We start from the raw sequence: 14,467 nt of genomic DNA, 5'->3' as shown, positions 1-14,467 counted from the left end.
GGAAAAAGGAAAGATGAATTCTAATGAGATTGAAGAGAAAATCTTTTTCTTTAAAGCAGGCAGGAGGATGCTTTGGGGCAGTAACGCCATTTTTCTAAGAGTCACCAGGCAGCTCCTTGATTTGAGGTACCCTTGTGCTGCAAAGGACACCCTGTTGGCATTTGTTTTTCAGTGTCATTCTCTTGACAGAGCCCAGGGCTTGCTCTTTAAATAGTGTGGATAACTGGCTAGCTGAAAAAGGTCACATAGACATAGTCCAGCTGGCTGGACAAAAATGCACATCGCTCTCAGCTTATCTGAAGTAAAGCAAAAATATAACAGGAAGATCGCGGTGGGAAAAGAATGTTGCAGGTGGGAACAGATAACTACAGAAGAGAAACTAGGGGCGGGCTTGGTATTTAGGCAACTAACCAATAATGAGCTTAACTTTTGTAATATGTATGAGCTAATTATAACAAGGCATAAAAGGTGACTGTAAGGGACAATAAACGAAGTCTGCTGATCACTCATATTGAGTGACCGTGTCTTCCCTCCGTCGCGACAAATGGCGCCCGAACAGGGACCCTAGAGAGGGCTGAACCTGCGAGCCACGGTTCGACGGAGATTCGGGTACCGGTCCTGAAAGCAGCGCAGGAGGCGGAAGGGCACAGTCCCCGCGCCCGGGAGCACCTACAGAGGGTCCCGCCGGCCACGCGTCGCCGAAGTCTCGCAAAGGCTGCAACAGCGCTGACGACGGTATGGAGAGACGAGCGACGTACGATTCGCTCAAATGCTTTTTAGAAAAGCGGAGCGTTCGGGACATAGATTGTAACAAGGCATTACCCGGGTTATTAGCGTATGGGATAGCATCCGGGTCCCCCGCGGCAGCGCGGCCCGGCAGGCCCCTTCCCGGCCGCGGTTTCTCTCCAAGGCGGCACCCCCACCCCCACCCCCCTCCGATCGGCGCCATGGCGATGCAAGCGGCCAAGCGAGCTAACATCTGGCTGCCCCCAGAGGTCAATCGGATCCTCTATATTCGGAACCTGCCGTATAAAATCACAGCGGAGGAAATGTATGATATTTTTGGGAAATACGGACCTATTCGACAACTCAGAGTTGGAAACACTCCTGAAACAAGAGGAACAGCTTAAGCTTCTCAAGGGAAAATACGGAATTGATTACAAACCCAACAAAAAAAAAAAAAAAAAAAAGTGCTTCAGATGTCCCCTACAAGAAATGGGTTTCTGCCTTGAACTAGCAAACATCTCTGTGCTTAAAGAGAAGCCTTTTTGCCTTGATGGAGATAATTTATTCTGTATTCTGTATTTATGCTGTATTCTGAATGTGGAAATTGGTTGGGACTAGGAGGCTGGCTTAAAGGCATTTTGCAAACGGGATTATTATTTTTGATCATTATTGTAATAATAGTTTTTTGATCAAAGCCAGCCAAAATTATTTGTAAGCATTAGGCATATCTGAAGAGAATGCCTTTATTTGAATCAGCAGTTAAGGTGTAGTTTAGTATGAGGCTGTGGTTTTATCTGCTTCTGGTGAATTTTTGAAGTGATGAAATCAGAGATACAAGGTATACTAAGAGTTATGAGGTAATAAGGTAATAATCTAAGTAAGGGTGCTGTCTTTTATGTCTACAAGTGCAATATGCTTTTATGTAGCAGAGAGAAACTTTGACAATAATGTTGCTTGAGCGAGATGTGCATGTGACAACTTGGGAAAAGGGATATCACAACTGGAGTGCAACAGTGTTTCTATGTCTGGCAGAGTGAAATCTTTCAAGACCTGAGTTTAGACAGTCAAAAATAAATTGTTAGTATTCAGAAAACCCATCTTAAGCCTCTTTTGCTTACATAGTGTTATGGAAGTCAACTGCTATTGTAGAGAATTAATGATTTTTTTAATACATATTAACAAATACTACTATTTTAACTTGAGGCAGTTGAGTGAGAAACACTCACGTGTAGCATTTGAGGGAATGTCAGCATAAATCGCACTTACAGTAAGACTGCATTTTTAATTACTGTACTCGTTAAGATTCGATGATGCCATAAGGCTAAGGCCTTTTATCACAGATTGGTTCTGAACTAAAAGGTGTGTGCACATGTAGATATGCACATTTGTGTTATTTTCCTTAATTGGCTACAAAATAATATAATTAGGTTGGGGACTAGATCTTGGGAATTTATCTATTATACTTCTGTTTGTTAAGGAACATGCATAACATACAGCACCCATGTAGGCTTGGCTTGTGGCATAGTTGTCAAATTCAGCATAGACATTCAGACAGATAAGCAACGTACTCTTCTTGTGTGTATCACCTACAAGCCATTATGGCTCAGTGTGTAAATCTGTATGTAACTATTGAAAAATCCACTTATGAATGTATATAGCTTAGAACTAATTTCTTCCCTTTGTTAATTCTTTGATATCAATGAGGTATTCTTCAGAAAATGTATGGACTGGTTGGTTGCATAAGGGCAGATGTTATTTGGACAGAAAATTGTTAATGGTCAGGGATTTTCCACTAAAGTATTTGCAAATATTCCTAGTCAAACATCAGTTTGGTTTCTTTTTGGGTTTTGAGCTTGCATTAGTCCATGTTCAGAATTTTAAAATTACCTTTGAATTTTTTAAACTTTTTATATCACTGGAACAGAAAGAGCATCTAAATTAAAGCTTCAAGCTAACTTTATTTTTCAAGTATTTCAGGAATTATACTTCTGAACTGAGATTTTATAAGTTGGCTGTGTATTTTCCTGTGTTAAAACGCTGTTATTGAAAATGGTCAACCAAGCCTGTGTCGCCCAAAATAAAAACGGGGGAATTGTGGATAACTGGCTAGCTGAAAAGGGTCACATAGACATAGTCCAGCTGGCTGGACAAAAATGCACATCGCTCTCAGCTTATCTGAAGTAAAGCAAAAATATAACAGGAAGATTGTGGTGGGAAAATAATGTTGCAGGTGGGAACAGATAACTACAGAAGAGAAACTAGGGGCGGGCTTGGTATTTAGGCAACTAACCAATAATGAGCTTAACTTTTGTAATATGTATGAGCTAATTATAACAAGGCATAAAAGGCGACTGTAAGAGACAATAAACGAAGTCTGCTGATCACTCATATTGAGTGACTCCGTCTTCCCTCCTTCGCGGCAAAATACTCCAGAGATGATAAATACATTTTTTTGCAGGGAATGCCAGGAAAAGCTGCACTTTGTACTTGCTTTGCCCTCAACTCTAACATGTGCTGGAAAGGCAGCTCTGGCCCATCTATCCCCATGATGAAAGAGCAGGTTTTTGTTGCAGCTCTCCCACTGAGCAGCTGCTGGGAGAGCTGGGGAAGAGGGAGGAGGGTATGTGCATCTCATTCAGTCTCTTCTCCGATACTGCTGCTTAGCACTGATCCTGTCCCAGTCATGCTGTTCGCTGCTGGCAACGGGACTCAGATCACCAATTTATTCTATCACAGCCTGCAATTATTGATCTCTCTTGCTGGAGCAAGATGGGATGCTTGCTTGCTTTCATCCTGTACTGTTTTAAAGTGTTGATGTAACCCTAGCAGCCTTCCAAACATCCTGCAGAGATGTTCGTTGAACTTCAATGGAAATAAGCTTGCCAAAAAGATTAACAGCTGACACTGACAACATATTTAGAATAAATTTTCAAAGAGCCCCAAGAGCAAGTTACTCCAGTTAGAGCATGGTGGAAACCCTGGGGAACTTAAGAAGATATGCCCAAGAGGCAGTTAACTGGTGAGGACCTTTGAGGGTACTGCATGCCATCAGACCCCAAACCCCTGCTTAGTACCTTTGTCCTGATGCTGGAGCTTGGAGGAGGTCTTGCATGTTTGGGTGGTGCGTCCAACTCCCCTGCCTGTGTGCTGCACCTGCAGTATTGCACAGATCTTGTTATTGGCACGTGGTGCTGTCCTCCCAGTTCAAGAGGGACAAGGATGTACTAGAGAGCCCAGTGAAGGGCTACAAAGGTGATTAAGGAATTGGAGCATCTTTCATATGATGAGAAGCTGAGATTGTTCCAACTTGGAGACAACAAGGCTCAGGGGGATTTTGTCATAGAATCACAGAATGGTTTGGGTCAGAAGGGGCCTTCAAAGGCCATCTAGTCCAACCCCCTGCCATGAGCAGGGACATCTTCAACTGGATCAGGTTGCTCAGAGCCCCGTCCAACCTGGCCTTGGATGTTACCAGGGATGGTGCATCAGGCACCTCTTGGGCCACCTGTACCAGTGTCTCACCATCCTCATCATAAAATATTTCTTCCTTCTATCTAGCCCAAATCTCCCCTCTTTCAGTTTAAAACCATTCCCCCTTGTCCTATTGCTACAGGGCCTGCTAAAAACTGTCCCCATCTTTCTTTTAAGCCCCCTTTAAGTGTTGAAAGGCTGCTGTAAGTTCTCCCTGGAGCCTTCTCTTCTCCAGGCTGAACAACCCCAGCTCTCTTAGCCTCTCACAGCAAAGGTGCTCCAGCCTCTCATCATATTTGTGGCCTCCTCTGGACTCACTTCAGCAGGTCCAAGTCCTTCTTTTGTTGGGGGTCCCAGAGTTGGATGCAGCACTGCGGGGTGTGTGTGTGTGTCTCCTCACCAGAGCAGATCAAGAGAATCCCTTCCCTCCCTGCTGGCAACACAGCCCAGGATACCCAGTTGGCTTTCTGGGCTGTGAGCACACACTGCTGGGTCATGTTGAGCTTCCCATCCACCAACACCCCCAAGTCCATCTCCTCGAGGCCACTCTCAATCCATTCTCCAGCCAGCTATTTGTGCTTGGGGTTGCCCCATAATGTGTACAAGTATCTGATGGGAGAAAGTAAATAAGATTGAGACAGACTGTCCTCACCAGTGCCCAGTGACAGGACAAGAGGCAATGGGTACAAACTAAAGTAGAGGAAATCCCATTTAAACATAAGAAAAAAAGCTTTTTTCTCTGCATGGGTAATCAAACACTGGCACAGGTTGCCCAGAGAGGTTGTAGAATCTTCATCCTTGGAAATGCTCAAACCCTGACCAAACAGAGCCCTAAACAACTTGCTCTAAGCAGGGAGTTGAACTAGATGTTCTCCAGAGGTCCCTTCCAGCCACAATGATTTTGCAGTTCTGTGCCCCTGAAATATAAGGGGCAAGCTGTGTCTTTGGTTGAGATCTGTGCTTTGTAGGGGATATTTCCCTAGCTTGATGAAGGTTCAGGAAGCCAAAGTACAAGACAGGAATGGCTGTGAGGCTGGTAGAGAACTGCTAAACGCATGGTGTGGAGGGATCACAGTCCACAGGAGCAGGGTGACTTGCTGACATAACTCAAAAAGGTGCCATAATTTTCTTTTCAGGGCTAAAGAATGTTAATATTTGCAGACTAATAACATAAGCACATTGTAGTGAGCTCTTGGAAGAGCAAGAGTTGTTTAATGTCTCTGGGATGTAACTAATACGTCAGCAGAGATCTCTTATCATGAATATAACCTTTCTTTGTCTGACTAATAACAGGACTTTTAAGTAGAACTATCAGAACCTCCTGTATTCCAAGCTCAACAAGGGCTTTTTCTATTTCAACAACAACAAAAAAAAAAATCAGGAAAATGTTCCCAAACACCCTTTTCTTCATTTTCAAGTTGCTTTTCAATTAAAAAAAAAAAAGTAGAAAAATAAAAGGGAGCTATGACTCCTCAGAAGGCCCCAAGGCAAAAGTTAGGAGATTTGGTGGTCCCAGCTGGAGCATCCATCACTTCAGTCTGTCCTGTGTTCATGTCCAGCCACAGCACTAGTGAATTCGCCCTGGTTGCTTGGCAAAATCAGGATAGCATGGATAATTCCTTTGCATGTGCTAGCTGGCAGGGTCAAAGGAGCAAACTGTAATTTACTTTCTGACCTTCAAATCCAGATGTGAAAGGGTGTCTCAGCACTCTCTAAACTAGCCAGCTGCAACAAGGTCTTTTACCAGCTCATACCAGCATACTCTTCATACAGTCCTTCTGCTGCCTTCTCCTCACCTCATCCAGGGCATGTGTTCTCTTTGCTTCTTCCTCCTTGGCTGCTGTGGTAACATCCAATCCAGCGCTGCCTGAAGCTGAGGCCGCAAGTTGGCTGCATAAGCCTGGAATTGTTGTGGAGGATTCATTTGTATCATCACGCGGTTCCTCCCCACGTTCCTCCCCATTTCCCTGCTTTCTATTGCCACCCACAAGTAACTGTCCTTGAGCGTTAAATTTAGATCTACAGTATTTTGCAAAATGCCCTGGTTTGTTACATTGACGGCATACCAAACCAGAGCCATCAGCCCTTCCCAGCCTCGATCTCTTTGGACAGTCCTTCTTTAGGTGACCTTCTTGCCCACACATGTAACAACAGCAGATGACCCTGACTGCATCAGCAAAGGTCTTTGCCAGACACTCCATTTGGAAGGCAGTGGTTCCTACCTTCCCACATACATCCATTAATTTATTAAAGTGGGATTACAATTTGCCATGCCTGCAATCCTCATTCACAATGTCCTTCGCTAATTGAAGTAACAATGCTTCCTTAGCTGCCCCATTCTGTATTTGCTTATCCAAGGCGTCTCTCAACCTATTCAGGAATGACATATACCCCTCATTTGTACCTTGTTTTATTGTGGTCCATGACTGTTGTGGAGTGCCATGATCTGGGACTTGCAATAAAGCTTAGAGAGCTAACTCTTTTCCCTGCTGCAGGACTAAAGGATGTAAGCGAGCTTGTAACTGAGGAGAGTTAACTGGAGCCTCCCCCATCAATTGTGGAATCCCTGCCCCAAAACGTGGATCATCCTGCGGGTATTCTAAATTCATCAGTGATTGCTCATTTGCTAAGTGCCTCCAATTTGACTCAAACATTAAGATTTGCATAGGGCTCAATATAATTTGCACAATTGAACAGCAATCATGAGCAGTAAGCTCTACTGTGAAAATACTATGTAACAATGATTGAGCATAGGGTGAGCCTATTCCATACTGTATACAGGTTGATCTTAACTCTTTTATTACTCCCCAGTTGAAAGGTTCCCACTGAGGGAGAGCATTATCATCCTTTTGAAGCACTGGGCAGGCTAACACCCTGCCTCCCATGGCGGTTGTAGCATCGATATCCCCTTCCATGAGTGCTTGCTCCCACATCTTTTTCCAGAATTTGGCAGGATCTGGTCCTGACTCTGTAATTTGGACTGGTAGTTGAACATGACCCAAGGTCTCCTCCAATAAACCTATCACAAATGGCTCAGGATCACAGACAGGCAACGGGACAATGACCAGATCTCCCTGCCGTCCCAGAAGGAACCAACTCTGTCCACTTGACCCAGCACCGCTCTGCTCCTCCTGCCAGCCTTGACTGCGTGAATCGGGTGATGGCAGAGAATCCGATGGCACCAAAGGTACCTCATCGGACATCATCTCTGCAACCAGGAACGTGGCTATTTCAACTGCAGCCTTTGTCTCCCTGTCTGCTTCTGATTGTTCTAGTAAATCTAAGACTAATCTCCATGTTGTCAATGATGCTGTAGCAATTTTGTCCCCTCTCGTGGCAGCCCCCAAAAGTAACAATCCAGCACTTTGCCATATCTGAATGCTGGAGACATTTTTTTACCCTAACGGGCAAATTATTCCTTTTACACCACCCTAGCAGAGTTCTTATTGCCATCTCATCATACTTTATGCCTCTATTGTCAAGTATTTCTATTACCATTATTAATATAGGGTTTGTTTCTCTGTCCACATATGATTGTTCTAGCAAATCTATGATCAATCTCCATGCTGTTAACAAAGCTGTGGCAATTTTGTCTCCCCTTGAGGCAGCCTCAAAAAATACCTTTCCAACACTTTGCCATGTCTGAATGTTGAAAACCTTTTTCACTGTAACTGGCAAATCATACTTTTTACACTACACTAGCAGAATTCTTATTGCCATTTTATCATATTTTACACCTCTTTTCAAATATATCCATAAGCATTGCAAATACAGAATTTGTCTCACTGTCCACATTTAATTGTTCTAGTAGGTCTAAGACTAACCTCCATGTTGCTAGTGATGCTGTTGCAGTTTTATCACCCCTCAAGGCAGCCTCAAGAAGAAGTTTTCCCACATTTTGCCATGTCTGAACACTGGAGACATTTTTCAGTATAACTAGTACATCATTTACTTTGCACCATCCTGGCAAAGTTCTTATTGCCTTCTTGTTATACTTACACTTCTTTTTTCAAATATATCTATAAGCATTGTTAAAGTGGAATTTTCTTCTTCTGTACCCATATCAATTAGTCCCCATCTACATTGGGTACCAAAAGTTGCAATTTGAGTTAAGATGGACAACAAGTATTGCAATACACCCATATCAATTAGTTGCAACTGCTCACCTCTCACAGTGTCTGTTATGGGTCACACGCTCTCCCACTTGTCTCAGCTACATTGGGCACCAGTTGCTGTAGTCTGAGTCCAACTCAGCCAGCCTCACACAGGGGACTAACTGTTGCAGCACAAACAAACTAGTAGGCTGCAACAAGGCTTTACCATTGGTCAGACTCTACTGCATGTACTATGCATTCCCCTCTTCTAGAGGCCAGACCACACTACCCCCAACCCCACATTCCCTTTCCCCCCCAGGCTATTTAACCACTTAGCAGGAACAAGCTACAGCTGCACATCATCCATGTCAATCAACCCACTGCCTCTGAGGCAAGGCCACAGCTGCATGTTATCAATCCTAATCAACCCACTGCCTTCATTCCTCTACAAAGGGGTTTGGGGTAAAACAGACCATAGAGAAAGACATTAAACCCTACAGTTTGTGGCCAGCTAGCAGCCCCAAAATGTGAAGGGACCGCCATGACCCATACATACACTACCATGTGTTTTTTAATAGCTACAGATGTATGTAGGGGAGGGGTGGGGTTTAGGTGCGACATGAACTCATAGCTTTCTTTTGGCTTTAAGGCTTCATGTTTCCCTTAAAATGAAAGGAAGAATCAGCAGCAGCTTCTGTGACAGAAGCTGCTCCATTAACTTTTGCCCCCAAACACTCTGATTTCCAGGAGATTTCATGCTTCTGGTTCTGGCAAACTGTTCTGCAGGGCCCTGATTTCCCTGGGACTTTGCAAGGGTTTGTTGTCCTCAAGCCACAGCAGTGCTTCTTCCTGGGACAGTTCCTGTGTGGTATGTTGGCAGGGGACATCCAACTGTCCCTGCTCACTGCTGCTGCTACTTGTAATGCAGAAGCCTCATCTTGTGCAAAGTGCTGGGCAAGGACAAGCAATAGTGCCTTGCCCAGAGAGCTTGAAATCTAGCTTTTTCAGGACCATGCTCCAACACCCTTCTATATGATCAAAAGCCAGTGATTCCATCAAAAGCATGGCCTGACTCTAGAAGGGGGATCAGATTATGGTCTGAGCAAGTCAACATTGCTTTTGGTATCGGAACAACATCATGTTCACTGGTGACATTATCTGAAGCAAATACCAATCATTTCTAGCACCAGCAGGGTGCTACCAAGGTGAGGTAACTCACCTCCTTACCCAAGCTCTATCAAAATAGCCACATTTTTTTTATTTTGTTGTTTTACTAGGAATTGCACCAGATTGGCACTTGGAATATATTGAAGTGACGGACTCTGCCATGGACAAAACATTTCGCTTCCAGTGTGATCGCTGGCTAACTAAAGATGACGACAATGGGCAGCTCATAAGGGAACTGGCTTGTGACATCATGGAACTGAAGAAACAGACCAGTAAGTTTAGATTTACTTAGAGCTACTTGTGGCATTTGCTGAGGGACCTCAGAGGACCACATCTCCTGCAAGCTGCTCCACTAAGGGTTCCCATGCAATAGGCATTTGTATTTGCAGCCTGTAAGGGTTGGATGATTTAAAGGTACTCTTTAGTTCAAAAGTGCAATGTTGTGATAAGAACAAAGCAAATCAGGATTTATGAGGAAGAAAAAGGTCCCATTCTGGGTTGAAACCTAAGAGGGGTTCATCTGCAGCGGTTCAATTCAGCAGTAAGCCATAAGGACACATGGTTATAGGCCCATTAGAAATAATGGGCTTGAGTCTTTGAGGTGGAAAATAAGTTCAATCCTTAAAGCTTTGTAAGTAACATTGCTCCAGCTTCCTCCTCAACATGTTCTGGGCGACTAGCTCAAGTATCCCAGACGAACATGATGGCTGAGCTTAACACCCCATAGCCCTGGGTCTTCTCTGGGTAATTCCACTGCGTCCAAGGTAATTACACTGGTGTCTAACATGGTGAGTGAGCAAAAGTTATTTAACCACACTGATGATATGCAAAGCGCATCTCAAGAACTCCTGCACTGCAGTGCTCTTCTGCAGGACACTCCTGGAGAGTTGATAATCACATCACTTCAGTGTGATTTCACTCTGCCGCTGCAAAACATCAGCCTTGTGGTTGCCATTTTGGGTACTCACATGACACCACGGCACCTGAGGATGTCCTGTTGGGTACGTGGATACCCTCACTGTCCCTGTTAGGAACGGTGGCACAAAAACTGTAGGATTTGGGCTGTGTTAAAAAGGGAGTGCTTAGCACAGCAGGGAGCTGGGCACAGCTTGTTCAAGAGCAGCTCCATCTACTCTTGCTAGCTGATTGAGCAGTACTCATATTTTTTGTGTACTCTACCCATGCATTGTTACAGAATGGCTGTGTGATCACAGCCATGACTCCCTTAAAGATCTTTGTGAAACAAAGTTAGCGTAAGTTAGCTGAAACAGGCCTTGCAGCTGTGCTGAGGCACGCTGATAAGGAAGCTGAGAAAAACACTGACCTTGTGCCTAATGTTGTAAATAACTTTGAGGAATTCGCGTAGACAAGAGAGAAAAAAATATATGTAGCTAGCTATCCGCTGTAACCGCAAGTAGGAGGACGTATGAAAATGTAACCCTTTAGAGCTTAGCAAATCAGCAGATGACTTGTAGGCATAATTAACTAGAACTGTATATAAGACATAATCGCGCCGTAATAAATCAAAGCTTGCTTTATCACTCACATTGAGTCGGCTGCTTGCTTCCCCTCGCTCGTCGCAAGTGGTGCCCGAACAGGGACCCCCTATCCTCGTTCTTCACCGGACAGCAAGGACGGAGAAGCACTGGTAGCAGCGACCAGGGAGCAGAAGATCGGCTGATGCTGGTGTCGTACCCGATCCGTGCTTGAACCCAGGATAACTTAAGAAGGGGTTCGCCGTCCGTGAGCTGCTACCCAAGGAAAAAGGCTGCAACAAAGAGGACTTTAACGAGTGCACAATGGAAAAAGAGGTAGCGCTAGCACTTTTACGATGCTTTTTAGAAAAGCGGGGAGTAGGCCCTTTAAAAGATCTGGCCGGGTTAATTACTATAGGAAAAGCGAAAGGGTTTTTTACAGACCCCGAAAAAATGTTTGAAGTAGAGGAGTGGCGTGCGTTTAGGGACTGCTTGTGGGACTTAGTTATAGATGACGATAAGGCAGCAAAAGAATTGATGAAATCATGGCGTGAAGTAACTAATTGTATAAAAAGATATCAAGCAGAAAGGCGCCTTGCTGCGGCAGTAACAAGCTGACTTGCAAGCACAGATCCTAATGCAGGAAAAATTATGCTATGTGAAAATCACATTCCAATACCCCCTTTATCACAAACAGTGCTCTCTGTACCACCTATAGAGCCCACTGTACCACCTATAGACCCTTCGTGTCCTTCGCCCCCCCCCCCCTTTCCGTCGCAGTAGCCTCGGGGGGGCCAGAGGGCGGGGACACATCTGACGAAAGAGGAAGAAAATAGCAGTGGGCAGTCAATACAAAATTCTAAAAAAAAAAAAAAAAAAAAGGGAACAAACCAAAAAAATACAGTAAACAAACTGGTGCGTTCTACGCACATTAATTGGCAAAAAATAGCACAAGAAGCAGCTGCTCAGGGAATATTTGATATTGCTGAGCATGTCAACCCCCCACAAGCTTTCCCTGTAACGTATCAGATAAATGCCGCTAACCAAAGACAGGGAACCTGGGAGGCTTTGATTGGAAAATATTAAGTCAGTTACGTAGTACAGTGAATGAGTCAGGCCTCCACAGTGAGCCCACCAGATATACCTAACTCTATGAAAGGGCCGTTATTGCGCCAATGTATTTTGGAGAATAGTAACAGTTACACCAAAGGCATTTTAGTAACCCTGCCCTTAGATTCTTCTGTAGAAACAATGCTAGAGCGAATGAGCCGGGTGCCAGTAGGTCAGCAAGCCTTGCTAGTGGAAGCAATCCAAGCAGTAGGGAGAGATTTAGTGCAAGCCCAAAGTCAGGCATTTGCAGTGCTTGCGCCTCTGCGCCCCCCTGGGGCTACCGCGCCCCCGAAGCCAGCGACCACCAAGTGCCGAGACTTCCTCTGCTATCGATGCGGGAAGCCAGGACATACCCGTGACCGATGTCGACAACGTCAAGTGTGGTGCCAAAATTGTCAGCAAGGAACTCACAAGACCAACGTCTGTCGGCAGACGGGAAACGAGAAACCGAGCGCGAGGAGCCACAGCGCGTCGACCCCAATCGCGACTCCTGTCACCTTCATGACACCCCCTCCAGGAGACATGACCAACTCTTATCGACAGACACCGTGTTACAACTCGCCACCCGAGGGAGCCTCGGCCTGGACCTGGCAACAGCAGTAGATACAACATTAATTGACAACCGACCACAAAAAATTGCAACTCGTGTCCGAGGACCTCTGATAATTAATGGACAAAGTTATGGTGCTCTATTATTAGGGCGGTCTTCTGGTAGTTTAAAGGGCTGTTGCAAAGTGTGTTGCTTATAGTAATAATTGTTATCATTGCACTCGTATGTTTAAGCTGTGCTCTCTCTTGTATTCGAAAATTACTCGAGCGTGTAACTGCACAAGTTTTGCTTGCGCAAAGAGAAAAAGGGGGAAATGTTGCAGAATGGCTGTGTGACCACGGCCATAACTCCTTTGAAGATCTTTGTGAAACAAAGTTAGCGTAAGTTAGCTGAAGCAGGCCTTGCAGCTGTGCTGAGGCACGCTGATAAGGAAGCTGAGAAAAACACTGACCTTGTGCCTAATGTTGTAAATAACTTTGAGGAATTCGCGTAGACAAGAGAGAAAAAAAATATATGTAGCTTGCTAACCGCAGAAACCGCAAGTAGGAGGACGTATGAAAATGTAACCCTTTAGAGCTTAACCAATCAGCAGATGACTTGTAGGCATAATTAACTGGAACTGTATATAAGACATAATCGCGCCGTAATAAATCGAAGCTTGCTTTATCACTCACATTGAGTCGGCTGCTTGCTTTCCCTCGCTCGTCGCAATGCATGACATCCAAAGCACGTAGAAGTCAAAAGTCCCACAGATTTTTATGTGGATCCATCCTTATTTTGCAAATGCTTTCTCGTGTGCTGTGATATATATTAGGAAGAGAGTTTTCAAGCAAAGTGACAGTCAAATGAAGAGATCTTTCTGGCCATCTGCTCTTCCTTTTCTGTTTAACGTGTGTGTTAATCATGCTTTAAAGTCTATGAGATTGTCACAGTAACAAGTGACAGAGAGGATTAAGAAGCAAAAGAAAACATCTGAATCATCTTAGAAGGAAAGCTGGGCCATTCAAAAGAATTCCTGATGGAAAACTCCACCAAGAAAAGGAGATTTGAAAAGTAGTGGGACAGATTGGTGGGCCAGAGGAACTCCCCACCAGCTGCGTGTCTTCCACCTCTTCTCCAGGGTGGTTTACAGAGCTGTGTTTGCACCATGCTGTTTCCATCTCTCTTCCAGAAAGCCTAACGGTTTCCCACTTGGGGTCAAAGGAAGATGTAAAATTAGGTTCTGATGGGCAGACACAGAGCAGGTTTAAAAATTATGAGAAAAAGGCATTTGGTGAAAGGAAATGTAGATGATATGTGTGTATGTCCTTTTGTATTAATACATACAAATGAGCTTCTGGTGAGCCTCTGGGGAGGCTGTGTATTTTTGAGCTAGGAGGAGCGGAAGGAAGCTGGAGGTGGTTTTAGTTCCCTTTACAGCATCTCACTGGCAGTGGGAATCAGAGAGAAAGTAAAAATAGTTGGAGGCTAAATGTCAGAGCTTCTCAGATTTGACTTTTCAGATGTATCTGGGGAGGGGGGGAAGGCTGAAAGATCACTGTTGCATGAGGAAATCCGACGATCAGCCTCATGTACAGACAAGCTGGAGGTGCATCTATGTAATGTGGTGCAGATTCCTTCTCCCATGTGGGACCAAAGTGCTCCAGGTGTGGGATGGGTTTTCTACTTTGTTTAAGGACACAGCATGCCATTAGGAGATGGGAACCTTTTCAAAGTCACGGACACTGCTGATGTTCTGTTGTTCTGCAGGGAGGAAAGGTTTTTCTTGCAGCTCTGTAAAGAAAGGTGAAATTACAGCTGTGGACTCTAGTCTGAATGGCTGAGGTTTCATGTGAAACATGGGAGATCAGGAGGAGCTTCCTCATGACCTTAAG

General features: G+C 44.6%; 1 pseudogene; it reads left to right on the top strand.

Moving 5' to 3' along the window:
• The window catches only part of LOC121080423, a 191,845-nt pseudogene that overhangs the window by 173,360 nt on the left and 4,018 nt on the right, over positions 1-14,467 (top strand).

The sequence above is a fragment of the Falco naumanni genome, chromosome W (assembly GCF_017639655.2).
Source record: "Falco naumanni isolate bFalNau1 chromosome W, bFalNau1.pat, whole genome shotgun sequence".
Lineage (NCBI taxonomy): Eukaryota > Metazoa > Chordata > Aves > Falconiformes > Falconidae > Falco > Falco naumanni.
Note: the sequence above shows the minus strand (reverse complement) of the source record. Positions and strands in the feature narration are given on the sequence as shown.